This window comes from Rhipicephalus sanguineus, chromosome 7, assembly GCF_013339695.2.
Source record: "Rhipicephalus sanguineus isolate Rsan-2018 chromosome 7, BIME_Rsan_1.4, whole genome shotgun sequence".
Lineage (NCBI taxonomy): Eukaryota > Metazoa > Arthropoda > Arachnida > Ixodida > Ixodidae > Rhipicephalus > Rhipicephalus sanguineus.
Genome location: NC_051182.1, coordinates 121,420,048 through 121,432,245, shown reverse-complemented (window position 1 = coordinate 121,432,245; position 12,198 = coordinate 121,420,048). Strand labels below are relative to the sequence as shown.

The 12,198-nt window shown below is 45.5% G+C and overlaps 2 long non-coding RNA genes across 4 annotated transcripts in view; one reads left to right on the top strand and one right to left on the bottom strand.

The window, feature by feature from the left end:
* Positions 1–7,623, top strand: part of LOC119399818 (uncharacterized) — a 73,443-nt gene extending 65,820 nt beyond the window's left edge. For all 3 annotated transcript variants that reach the window (XR_005184968.1, XR_005184967.2, XR_005184966.2), the window contains one exon: positions 7,205–7,623. This is a non-coding gene — a long non-coding RNA (uncharacterized LOC119399818). The remainder of the gene's footprint in view (positions 1–7,204) is intronic.
* On the bottom strand, positions 6,205–11,895 carry LOC119399819 (uncharacterized). Its single transcript, XR_005184969.1, has 2 exons — positions 11,714–11,895; positions 6,205–6,344 (listed from the first exon to the last, which is right to left on the bottom strand). It is a non-coding gene; the product is annotated as an uncharacterized LOC119399819 (long non-coding RNA).
* Positions 11,896–12,198: the final 303 nt, after the last annotated feature.

Genomic DNA, 12,198 nt, shown 5'->3' with positions numbered 1-12,198 from the left:
GTCATATGTTTTCTCGGCAGCGTGTCTTATGTATTACTTTATAAAATGTGCCAGCTACAAAGGCTTGTGAGGTGATCCAAACTATTCTAATAAACGCTTCATGGCTACCATCATTCCGATATAATAAAAACATGAAACGTTTATCCTTAACAGCATTGATGAAGCAAAACATTAAGTGACGCTATCAAGCTTTACAGTTCCTCGAATTGCACAGAAGACTGGGAAAACAATCCGAGGAACCGTTCGAACAAAGAAACAGCTTCTTCATCTTTCATGTTCTCATCCAGTGGCCCAAGATGGAAACTCACGTAAAAAGTAGTTTCACCTCGCATACCGTGAACACATCCCTCTTCATCGAGCATTTTTTTCTTAGCAATGAAGCACTTTTTGATTCTAAAGCAGTACTAACGTTTTTAGAAGATGTAAACAAGCTTCAAATAATCTGGCGTGGTCATCCGTAGCGCAGCCTCGCTTAACGAGCTGTAGCTTTAGAGAAAAAAAAAACTTTTTACAGCACAAGTAGAGTGTACTAGTACACTCTAGCACAAGTCCTCATCTCCTAACTTCTGGTACCCTCTCGAACACTAGTACTTTCCATAGATTTCATTCTATCATCTCATTGTCATGGAGATTTTATGCACACAGCTCACATCATTGGTCATTCTCATAGTTTTATTACTTGGATGACTTCCCCAATACACAGCAGGCTCTTATACAGCCACGTGGCATCTGCCATTTGCAACTCATTCATTCATCGCGTAGACTACACTGTAAATGCACTACCACATGACAAAGCGCTGTTTGGTCATGACTGGCCCTTGTGCCATAAAACACAACACATCATCAGTGCTTGGAAACTCCAATTTACTATTATTTTTCTCAGAAAAACAGTATTTGTAAGCAGCTCTATGCAACTGTGGTATCTGCGTTCGCCTGGAATCTACAGTGGACAATGTAGTGTGCTAAAAGCGACCAGTATGGACCGCTGCACAGAACTGACTCGTGCTGTAGCTTTTACATGTCACAAGGACTAGCCAGAAAGAAGAGGGATTTTAAAGGCTCGTTCTTCTTTGGTAGACACAACATTAATTCAAAGTAACAGACAAGAACTAACGCAGGTTCAGTCTCTTCACATTTACATCATAACGCAGGTTAATCTCTTCACATTTACATCATAATTGCTACAAATAACGTCCCCTATACTTTCCTGGGCTTTCTTGTCTGTTAGTTCTAATTAAGGACTCACCAGGCAAGATGAAACATGCATTCACCGGCTGATACTCGACATGCACCCTATGTAATACTCGGGAGAATTCAAAACACTCCTTGTGTGACCGTTTGCATTTCAACGATGAACGACAGAAAATGAAGGCAGCACTTCATTTCCAACGCTGCTTGAGCTTGGAGCTGCGGCTCCTTCTCGGCCCGTCGCAAAGCAGCGTTTGTGCGACGCGCAACGCAGAAGCGCTGTTGGAGTTTCTGAGGACTACTCGCCCTAATGAAACTTTACGAATGCCTCTTATGTATATATGCGTGTTTGTGACTCTACGCACTGTTTATATATCATAGCCATCACCGACACCAGGGGTAGCAAGCCAGGCGATAAACCAGGCTACCACCTCCATGAATATCATTAAAAGTTGTTGTCTCTCTCTGTTTTCGATTTTTTTCTGACCTATCCTGACGCAAGGAACTGTAATTTTCTCGAAATGGTCTCCTATAATGTTCCGTTGTTCTTCCAGACAATTGAAGTTATTTTAGGCGTCTCACATCGTCACTTTATGTTTTGCACCATTGTTGTTTAAAAGACTGCTCTTTCTTCTTTTCACTGGCAGGGATTATAACGAAAGGGGTAACTTGTGTCTTGAAATATGTAAGAAAACTTTGCATTTATGCATTCAAAAATGTCATGCGATATAAAACATGAACGAAAAGTGCTAAAAAAAATTGGCCGCGTATCTGCGTGCTTCGCTGCAAATGTCGTGTAAAGACGATAGAAGAGGCGCTGTGTGAGATATGGACGCCATCTGGCAATACGTCGGGAAACATGAGTGCTGTGTTGCGTTCTGGTAGTCCCGGCGCAGCAGCAGGCAAAGACCGGCGGTGACCAACGCGACCGGCGGGGACGCCAGCCAGCCCGAAAACGGGGTTTGGCGCGAAGCGCTGAAGCAGAGAAACGTCCGCACTCAACGAGTACTCTCTACACACTCTTTTATTTACATGTCGCCTGGGTAAAACAGGAACGCCAGAGCGGCGCCCACAACCGGCAGCCTGAAGGCCGCCCACAACGCTGCTTTTTCATTTTTTAAATATTTTTTTTTCACCTTCTTGGCCTTCTCAAAACTAAAGTTTTCAACACCAACCCATGGCATTCGTACAGTGCAATACAGAACCGAAACCGAAACACAACCATGAGCTCGTGCGAAGGGCACGGAGGAAGGCAAATTTCAGCGCAGTCGCATTTTCAGCTTTGTTGAAACAGCGCTCACTAGACGACGACGAAATAAAAGAAGGCACAGGACAGGCAGCGCCTGTCCTGTGCCTTCTTTTACTTCGTCGTCGTCTAGTGAGCGCTGTTTCAACCATGTTTCAACAAAGATGAACGCATACCAACTCGCTCAAGCTTCCATTCTTATGCATTTTCAGCGCAGCTTAAGAAACTAGGGTCCTTAAAATTACGTATGTATGCATTTTCTATTAAAGGAACACGCCACCTAATACTTACCTAGTGATGTTGCACCTCAGATATGCATGATATTTACTTTTTGATCGACAACGTTCACAAGTATGAACAGCCGTACCAGTTCAAGACGGCTGGCCCTTGGGCAAGTGGTTCAACTTTGGCCGAGTGGCTGAATCGAGGGACGTGCCGACAAACAGAAAGACAGACAGAAAGACAGACCAAAATTTCTGCGTTTAAGTTCCCCAAGAAAGACTATCGCCTTTAAAATTAACATTACATCAAACATTACAGGTATATAGCGTTGTGGTTTGGCCACACATTCATCGTAGTCCTGATAAGCAGCTTGAATACGCTCATAAAGTACATTTAATTGTCTTGCCGTCTGTCATTAGCGCTTGTGTGTGTCGCATTCTTCTGTCTTTCGTCCCTGAAGTTCGCGCTATTTAGATGTTCAAATGGAGTACCAACTAGCCCAAACATGCACCTTGTCATTTCTTGTAAGAAATCGCTCAGTCGACCAAGGCTACTTTACAATTGTCGACAGAATCAAGTTATGCAAAAGCTTATTTGGCTAACCAGCTTGACCGCGTGCATCGTAGCCCATTTGTTTTTGTTTTATTTATTCCAAAGGAAGGGTCTTACTTTGGCTGTTGAAGCATCGTGAATCACTCCCCAAGTTGAAATCTACTCGGAGAGAGCAACTTGAACGGCGAATTCTTCCGTTTAAACACGCTTTAAGAAGCACGGACAAAACAGCAACAGTAAGAAAAACGACCCCCTTTTTTCCACGTGGCTGCATTATTGAAAAAATGCGAGTGGTTGTGCCAGTTTCAAAGGGTTTTTTTTCTATATACAGTGGTAGAGCTTGCACTAGGGGTCATCGGATCCCATCTGTAACCTTTCATCACAGTTGAATGTTTTATGACACCCCTAATCCCATGGCCTATACAGAAACAGTGGTATATTCGTCATCCCACAGGGAGAAGTTCGCTAGTCGACCCAACAAGCAGAGCAAGACGCTTCAGTTTCATTGCGTTTCTGAAACCCGAGTCTATTGAGGGCAATTGAGGGCTAGAGGATCCTCGCGCTTTTGTACGGAACGTCTTTATTTTTCTGGGACGCCTCGCTAAATCTGTGACCAGCGCAAGGAGCTTCCCTTTCGTTTCACAGTGCAGGATTTCCGTTTTATACAATTCATCATATATCTATTGTGTGTGCGGTTTTAACTGTCGCGTGTCCGATCTATCGGTTTTACTTACACCCCGGTTTTGCGGCGACGGGAAATATCCGGTTCGGGGTCTACCGCATCGAATGGCTTCCACGTGTGTGACCCTGGTCAGTCGTTGCAGCAGCAATAAAGCGTCATATCGAAGATAAAGCGCTTACGTTCGCCGAAGAACGGAACTATTCAATAGCAGCATTGTCGCGGCTCTTGTGGGTACGTAACACCATGCACCTCACAAGGACCAAAGTTATGACAGAGCGCGCGCGATGACCCAACGGAGCAACAAGACAATAAATTAATGAAGCGACAGTGAGGCGAAGCAAGCTGAAATAAAGTATGCATTGAAGTATTCAACGCTATTCAGACAGCAGTCACTTCAGCAGGCTTGCTTGGAGCAGTCAGTTTTGTTCTGAAGGAGAAAAATGGGATGTTACCAACGATGTCCCTGAAACGGTTAAAAATAGTTCATTATGTCAACGCACGCACGCACGCACGCACGCGCGCGCATATATATATATATATATATATATATATACGCAGTGAAACAGACGCGCGTACGAAGCGATTTATTGACGTTTCGGCCGCGGGTCCGGCCTTCATCAGAACACAATGCATGGCATGAGTCCAGTTTATATACGTGTGCATATCAGAAAAAAGAAGATATGAAACTGACATGACAGGCGATATATTGGCTTACAAAAACGCATGTCACTGGCTTTGAAGTGCATTTGATACATGTGTAGAAAGATTGCATTTTGCGGGCACGCAGTTTATAAGTACGAAACATGAAACGCATAGCATATATATATATATATATATATATATATTGCAAGGCGATATTATTGAGTTAGCATGGTATCATTGCGGGCTCTTCGAATAAATGCGAAGCGCGAAAATAATGACAACCACGGCGCGAGTGGTGAGCCTCTCCACACGTTTCATTGTGTCGTTGGTGTTTCATTGGCTATCAGCCGAATAGAAGACACTTGCTTGCTGCAGCCTTCCCTAGCACGCACCACGAGAGGCCGGGTACATGTCACTGAGCAAGCCCCCCAAGAGACAATTTAGGCAATGAGCATTCGGCATTATAGCGTGCCACTTTCTACGCACTGGTAGCCAATTACATGCATCCTTATGCAGGCCATTTCATTCATAATGTACGCGTCCGCTTAAGTCTTCCTACATACCACAATAAATTTGTTCTACAAAGGGGCATTGCAGGTTTATGATCCCGTCTGTTTCTAGAACCTGAATGAATTACCTTTTGGTTTTGCGATTTGATGTTAGCAATTCAGAAGTCTTCATTTGATGTATTTTTAAGTGGGCGCCTTCAACCTATATATATATATATATATATATATATATATATATATATATATATATATATATATATATATATATATATATATACTTTCTCTTATTTACTGCATTTGTTTTATTTCCGGTAAGTTTGTATAAGTTGCTTTCCTCTGTCACTACAACAGTGTCTTGTAGCTCTCTGTCACTTTCAAACAAGGGGAAAACGCAGTCACATAGCTACTCGGTGCAGCGGCTTTTATGTGTTCTTTTTTTTTTCTACAAAGAAAGCATATTTCGCTTCATTTCGGTATGCTTGGTTCATTGCGTTAACCACTCCTACCATGTAACCACTAAAACGACGGGAAGAATAGAGCGGGCGGGTCGCGATCTTCGAGGAAGGTGCTGCGGATGTCACCAGTGGCCTTTATTTTCAACAATACTAACACATATTGGCATAATTAGCAGGCTCAGTGAGAGTAAAATTGCAAGTTGCTGTCTGTGTCTGCTGGTACGACCTCGTGATGTTGCACTCAGCACATGTCAGGCAGCTAAGCACCATGGCAACCAAGAAAAGTATCACGTATTGTACAGTGCTCGTCAAATGAAACCCGAACACCGGCAAGCCTTCGCTGTGGTATAGTGCGCACCGTCCAGTTATCACCATGGACAGGCGCGCATATGCGCAGTGCCGTCAAACCGGATGCGCGCGCCTGTCAATGGTGATGACAGGACAGCGCGCGCTATACCATTCGAAGGCTTGCGGGTGTTCGGGTTTCATTTGACGTCCACTGTACATACATGCTAACGCACTTTCTTGCCTCGACCCCGACGTCGCAATCTAATATGGAGATTTTTGAACGAAACAATGAAAATTATTACATTGAGACATAAGATCAGAGCGTGCGGCGAATTGAAGCGAATAGAGAAACATATATTTTAAGAGATAACGAAAGCTGTTGCATGTGTAACTGGCAGTTGAAGTGAACTGAGTTCTTGATGAATGTTGCTGGAAATATTTATTGTAATTTTTCCCCTCTTGGTCGCGAGCTGTCCTGCTTCCACTCGAGATGGTCCGTCAACCATCGTTCTTGTCACCGCCGCCACCAGGAATAGAATTTCTCCGCCCTCCTGGGAATCCTGTAATGCAAGTAGTTTAAGTAGCTGCGCTGGCCTCCTAGGGATAGAATAACAACACGCATACATATTACACGTAATATTTAAACTGAAGAAGCACATTGATATTTAAAGTGAGAATGGGTACTGAGGTTATATGAGTTGTGGCTGAAAATGTCCAATAATGTAAATAAGCAAAAGTAATAAAGCCCGACCGCCACTACGTGGATTTTTCTTGGACAGGTAAAAATTTCTGCGTTTATTTAGAGCAAAGGGGCAAAGGAAATGTTTGGTGAAAGCTGCGCCAGGTAAATAAGGATATTCGCGTCCAAATTTGAGTGTGTGTGTATATATATATATATATATATATATATATATATATATATATATATATATATGGTAAGGCGGGGCAAAATGAGACGCGGGGTTAAACGCGACATTCTGACTTTGCTGCCCTCTATACCTAATACAAAAAGTATTTTTTCTTTGTTTCTCTATTTCAGTGATAGGTGCAGGTAGTTTTCGACATTTTTTGTGTAAATTTTGATAATTGCTCACAGCGTTCGCGCGGAAAATTGCGCGGCTGATGTCAATGTGTTCGCGACCCGCCAAAAAGGGGCGAAATTCTGCTCGGCTAAAATTTCGGATCCGTGCATGAAGCTACTGCGGCATCAGTACAATAACGCAAGTATTTATGTTGGTACTTTTACTACTAGCTACACGCCACCAAAAGTTTAGTTCATTTGGGCCAAAGGGCAAATATTTTTTAATCCGGGCATATGAGAGGGGCAAAGCGCGGCAAAAAGGCATAAATTGCCTTATACAGTGTCTTATTAAGTGAACCGTTTAATTACGCTCATTATGTATGATATTTTTTGCTAAAGATGGTGCGGACGTACAAGAGAATATCATCTAGAGTTTCCTGGAAGGAAAACGACATGGCAAAACCCCGAATGCTTATCAGGAGTGTTGGAGCAACAAAGCGCTGGGCTCTCTCTGGATTCTATGCGTGGAGTGCAAAGACTGGGCGCAGGAAGACTGCGTGGCGACCCAGGAAGTGAACTTGAAGTGTTTCTACTGCAAGAACTGGAAGGATAAAATTTTTTCCCGCTGTCTCGTTTTGCCCCACAGGTTGGGGCAAAACGAGACATGTGGTGCATTTTTTGTTTCTTTTTAAAATAATATTTTGAACAGTCGCAGCATGGCCATATTTATGTAGCACATACTTTGTACCCACAAGAAAGTTCCTGTGTTGAAATTTGATGGTAATGAGTGAATTAAAAAAATATTCATTATTTGCAAATTTTTGTCGCGTTTTGTCCCGCCTTACCATACACACACACACACACATATATATATATATATATATATATATATATATATATATATATATATATATATATATATATATATATATATATATATATATATATGTATGGTGTCCCAAATGTCACGCGGCAAGATTTAAAAAAAGACGAACGTGTAACGTGAAGTGCATATTGTTTCCAGTATACTGCAGAAGCCACTACTAATTTGTTTCTTTAATGAGGCTTAGCTATTTAGTCCTAATTATGTTTTTAACTCAACAAATGCACACTCAAATAATAAAATGTCAATGAGGCATATGTGGACATATTCAAAACACATCAAAGTGCGCTATTTTCAACAACGTACTAATTCTGTGCTCGCTTTTTCGGCTAATCTGAAAAATGACACGTGACTAGACTGCAGCGCGCATCAGTAAGCAGCGCCCTCAAATAGGATCGCTGTGAAGTCGCAAGTCAAGACTACGCTCCCACCTCTTGCTGGTGAATGTTGTTGGTGAATGTTGCTGAATGTACTAATTACGTGCTCATTTGTTCCCGCGAATTCCGGTGTTCATTTGTTCCGGTCAGGGAGGATTCCATAGTTGCTGGTGATGTGTCCTAGAAAGAGGCGCTATTCGTAAGCAAATCTGCACTTTTCCGGTTTGAGTGTTTGGCCAGATGACCTGATTTCCTGAATCACTGTTCGAAGGCGTCGGAGATGATGATCAAATGGGACGTTGGCAAAAACGACGAGATCATCTAAGTAGACAAGTATGCAACTTTAATCCAGCCACCACGGTGTCCACAACACGCTGGAACGCTGCAGGCGCCGAGAGAAGACTAAATGACATGACCTTGAACTCAAACGGGCCGTCCGTATAATTATAAAGGCTGTCTTCTCACGGTATCTCACGTAGACTTCATTTTGCCAATAGCCTTCAACAGACTTGAATTTGCCAATTTGTATGGGTCCATCGAAGAAAACTTCTCTGCATTACAAAGGCGATTGAAGGCGTCGTCTGTCCGTGGGAGGGGATATACGTCCTTCTTAGTGATCTTGTTCAGGCGACGGTAATTGAAGCATAAATGCAAAGTTCCATACCTCTTCTTCACTAAGACTACTGGTGATGCCCACGGACTCTTCAAAGATTGTACGATGTCATCCTGGAGGATTTCGTCGACTTGTCGCTTTATTCCTTCTTGTTCGCATATCGAAACCGGCAGGAACTCTGAGGGCAGGGTCGAGAATTTTCATCCGTTACGATGCGGTGTTTAGGAAGGGGTGTTCGTCGAACCCTTGATAACGACGAGAAGCACTCCTAGTATTTCTGCAGAAGGCATCGGAGCTGCTCATGATGGCATGCGGAAGGACGGGCTGATGTCAAAGGATGGTTGAGGCATCGGAGTCGTCGTCTTGGCTTGGTCAGAATCTAAAAAAGCTAACGCACCGCTGTCGGCCACGTGATTTGTTCGATGTACACAAACGTCGTGCCCCTGCACATGTGTATGCATTTTTGGCTGAAGTTCGTTAGCATCACGCATTCTTTTCCTTCATGCAAGCTAGGAATGCCTCTTGCGACGCAAATGTCACGATCCAGGAGCAAACCCTGATCGCTCTCGATGACGCCTTCAATGTTTGCTTCGGTGCCGACGGAAATTATGACGCTGGAGCGGGGCGGAATGCTGACTTGATTCTCATGTTCAAGGCACGGAACATTGCTTTCTTATCCGGCGGTGTCGCTTTGTGCGATGATAGAGCTATCGACTCAGTGCTGCACTCGATGACGGCTCCGTGAGTCTATGCCATTTAAGTGTATGAGTCCATGCCAAGTATCAGTAAAATCCCTGGAGCAATGCTGCAGGATTAGGAAGCTTGCTGGATAATTCTGATTATTGATGGTGACTCTTGCTGTGCAGACTCCAGACGGCCTTATAGATGGCCTTCAGAGGTCCCGATTTCGAGGCCTTTGCAGGCGGTTCTAACTTTCCTCAACTTCGCGTCGAACTGCCCACTGACGACAGCATAGTCGGCTCCAGTGTCGCCGAGAGCGTTGACGTTGCGGCCGTATATCAGAACGTTGAGGTCGCTGGTTCGTCGTATTGCGTGGCGATTAAGTCACGACGTCGGATCACGCCTACGTCGGCTTGTTCCGCTGACTCTATGTGGTGTCGTGAAGTCTTTTGGCCTTGATGTTTCGTCATCAGCGCTCCGTTCGGCTTGCGGCGTGTTCTTAAGATTTCGTCCCAGCGAGGATATTTGGTATTTTGTCGTACAGCAACCGCACCTTCGTCGGTTGCTGTCCTTAGCTCTCCGTATAAGGGCGCGCGGATCGGCCCCTATTAGGGCCAGTGTGCTGCCGGCGTTTAGTTGAGATGTAGCGGCCTGGTGACCGTGAACGGGAAGGTCGTGAGGGCGTCCATGCGCTCCTGCAAGGTAGTCCGCGATGTCGCGTGGTCGTTCACTCCACTGTGGACGCGGCGGGTCGATGGCGACACCACGCAGTCGCATTACATTGGTCGGTACTGGCAGCGGTGGTAGGCCTGGCCGGTCTCTCCGCATTGGTAGCAAAGTGGGCGTTGGTGGGGGTCGCGCCAGACGTAAGTCTTCTTGAGGGCGCAGCACTGGCCAGCAAGAGAATGGTAGGGAGTTGGTGGCGGCGTTGATGGTGTCTGGCGACGAAACTGCGGCGATGCGGTGTCTTGATGTGGTCGCGGAGGGGGAACAAAACAGCGGACTGCAGTAGCGTAGCTCATAGCTTGTGGCTGCGGTGGTGCTTGCTGAAGAACACCAATTGACTGTTGAATTTCCTCCCGTACATCGTCAGCAACTGACGTCACTTTAGGCTGCAAAAAGGTGCTAGCTTTTGGAGGTCGTGTCGAACAATGGCTCGGATCATTACGCGCAAATAGTCGGAGCCGTTGGCATGAACAGGTATGCTGTCTTGAATTGAGCGCCGATTGTACTGCCGGGCGCGCATTTCCTCGATCGCTGTTGCCTCTAACAGGAATTCCTGGATGGTCCTGGTTGGTTTTCACCTCAACCCAGTGAAGAGCTCTTGCTTGGCTCCTTGCATGAGGAAGCGGACATCCTTCTTCTCGGGCATGTCAGGGTAAGCGCAGTAGAACCGTCGGTTCATTTTTCCAAGATGGTCACGTTTTCGTTAGGGAGTTGCACCCGTGCCTCCAGCAAGGCCGCGGCCCTTTGCTTTCGGACGACGCTCGTGAACGTCTCCAAGAAACTGCTGCGAAAGAGGTCCGAGGTTCGAAGTGTCGACTCCCGATTTTCTAGCCATGTCTTTGCTGCTTCTTCCAGGTAAACGTACAGGGGGCGCAGCTTGGCCTTGGAGTTTCACTTTAACTATTGAGACCCTTTCGAAGGTCTCCAGCCAGGTTTCGAGGTCTTCACATGGCGAACCACGGATGTCGGCGACCTCCTGGGTGGCTGCATCATGATCGCTGCAGGGGATACTGCGGCCGTCGTCGTGCCTGTTTTTGTTGCCAGGGCTTTTGGCGTGTTCTTCAGGAGCACATATTGAGAGAGAAGTCGTTTTAGTCTGCGACTGGCTCGACTGTCGCTTATGGTGTCGGCGTCTTCTAGGCAATTGGGCTAGGTTCACGGCTTGACGGGGGCGTCCAGAACATGAACGACGAGCCCCTCCACCAGCTATCACGTTGTCGTGACGTTGACGAAACAAGCAGTAGGTGTGTTAAAGATGAAAACTCTTTATTTGGGCGAACGTGTGCCCGGAAAACGGAAAGGGGCAAAGTACAAGAAATTCAAGCTGTACACTGATAGCGGCGAGCACAGCGTCGGCCGTTCAGTGATCTGATCTGCGGTTAGGCGCGCCGGCATTTATACATGTGGCATAGAACATTCGAGTTTTATCGCCTGTCGCCGCGCTAGTTCCAGAATAAACTCAAATGTTCGCGTTTGCGCGCCCAAGCCTATCAGAAGATTTTAAAATAATCTGTAAGCTCCCCAGACAACTCGGCCGCGGTTTGCGAAAGGCAGTGGTTATACGCGTAACGGACTGGTTACACAGAAGTACAAAAAGGAGTGCGCTTGGCAATAGTTATGCCTGTTACCTGGTGGAGGGCTTTCTGGGCTGCTATCGTCACTTGGAGTGCGAGCAGTAGTGGTAGTAGTGGTTGTCCTCGCACGAATACACGAGCCCTCTCGTATCATGACCAGGACTACCAAAGCGGTCAACACGACCAGAAAGCAAGAATTCGAAAACTTTGCCATCTTAACCGGACCTCCTCGGTGTAGGCAGCATGGAGTGGAAGTCGACAACGGTTCCTTATATACAGATATAAAGCACAGGGCATGCACCCGCTCGATCTTAGATGTTTTTTGTCAGTTCTTGTTTTTGGTTCCATAGTCTTTTGCCCTTACCAAAATATTACAATCATGGCTTGTATTGTTATCGTTAACGACGTGACACTTTCCCTTTGCATTACTTAAAAAGCCCTACGCCATCTTCTAGGTGGTAGGTGTAGGAAACTCGCAGAGAAGGCACCGATCAATCTTCCACGTATGTGGCGTAGTTCTGGTATACGTCGACGCATTT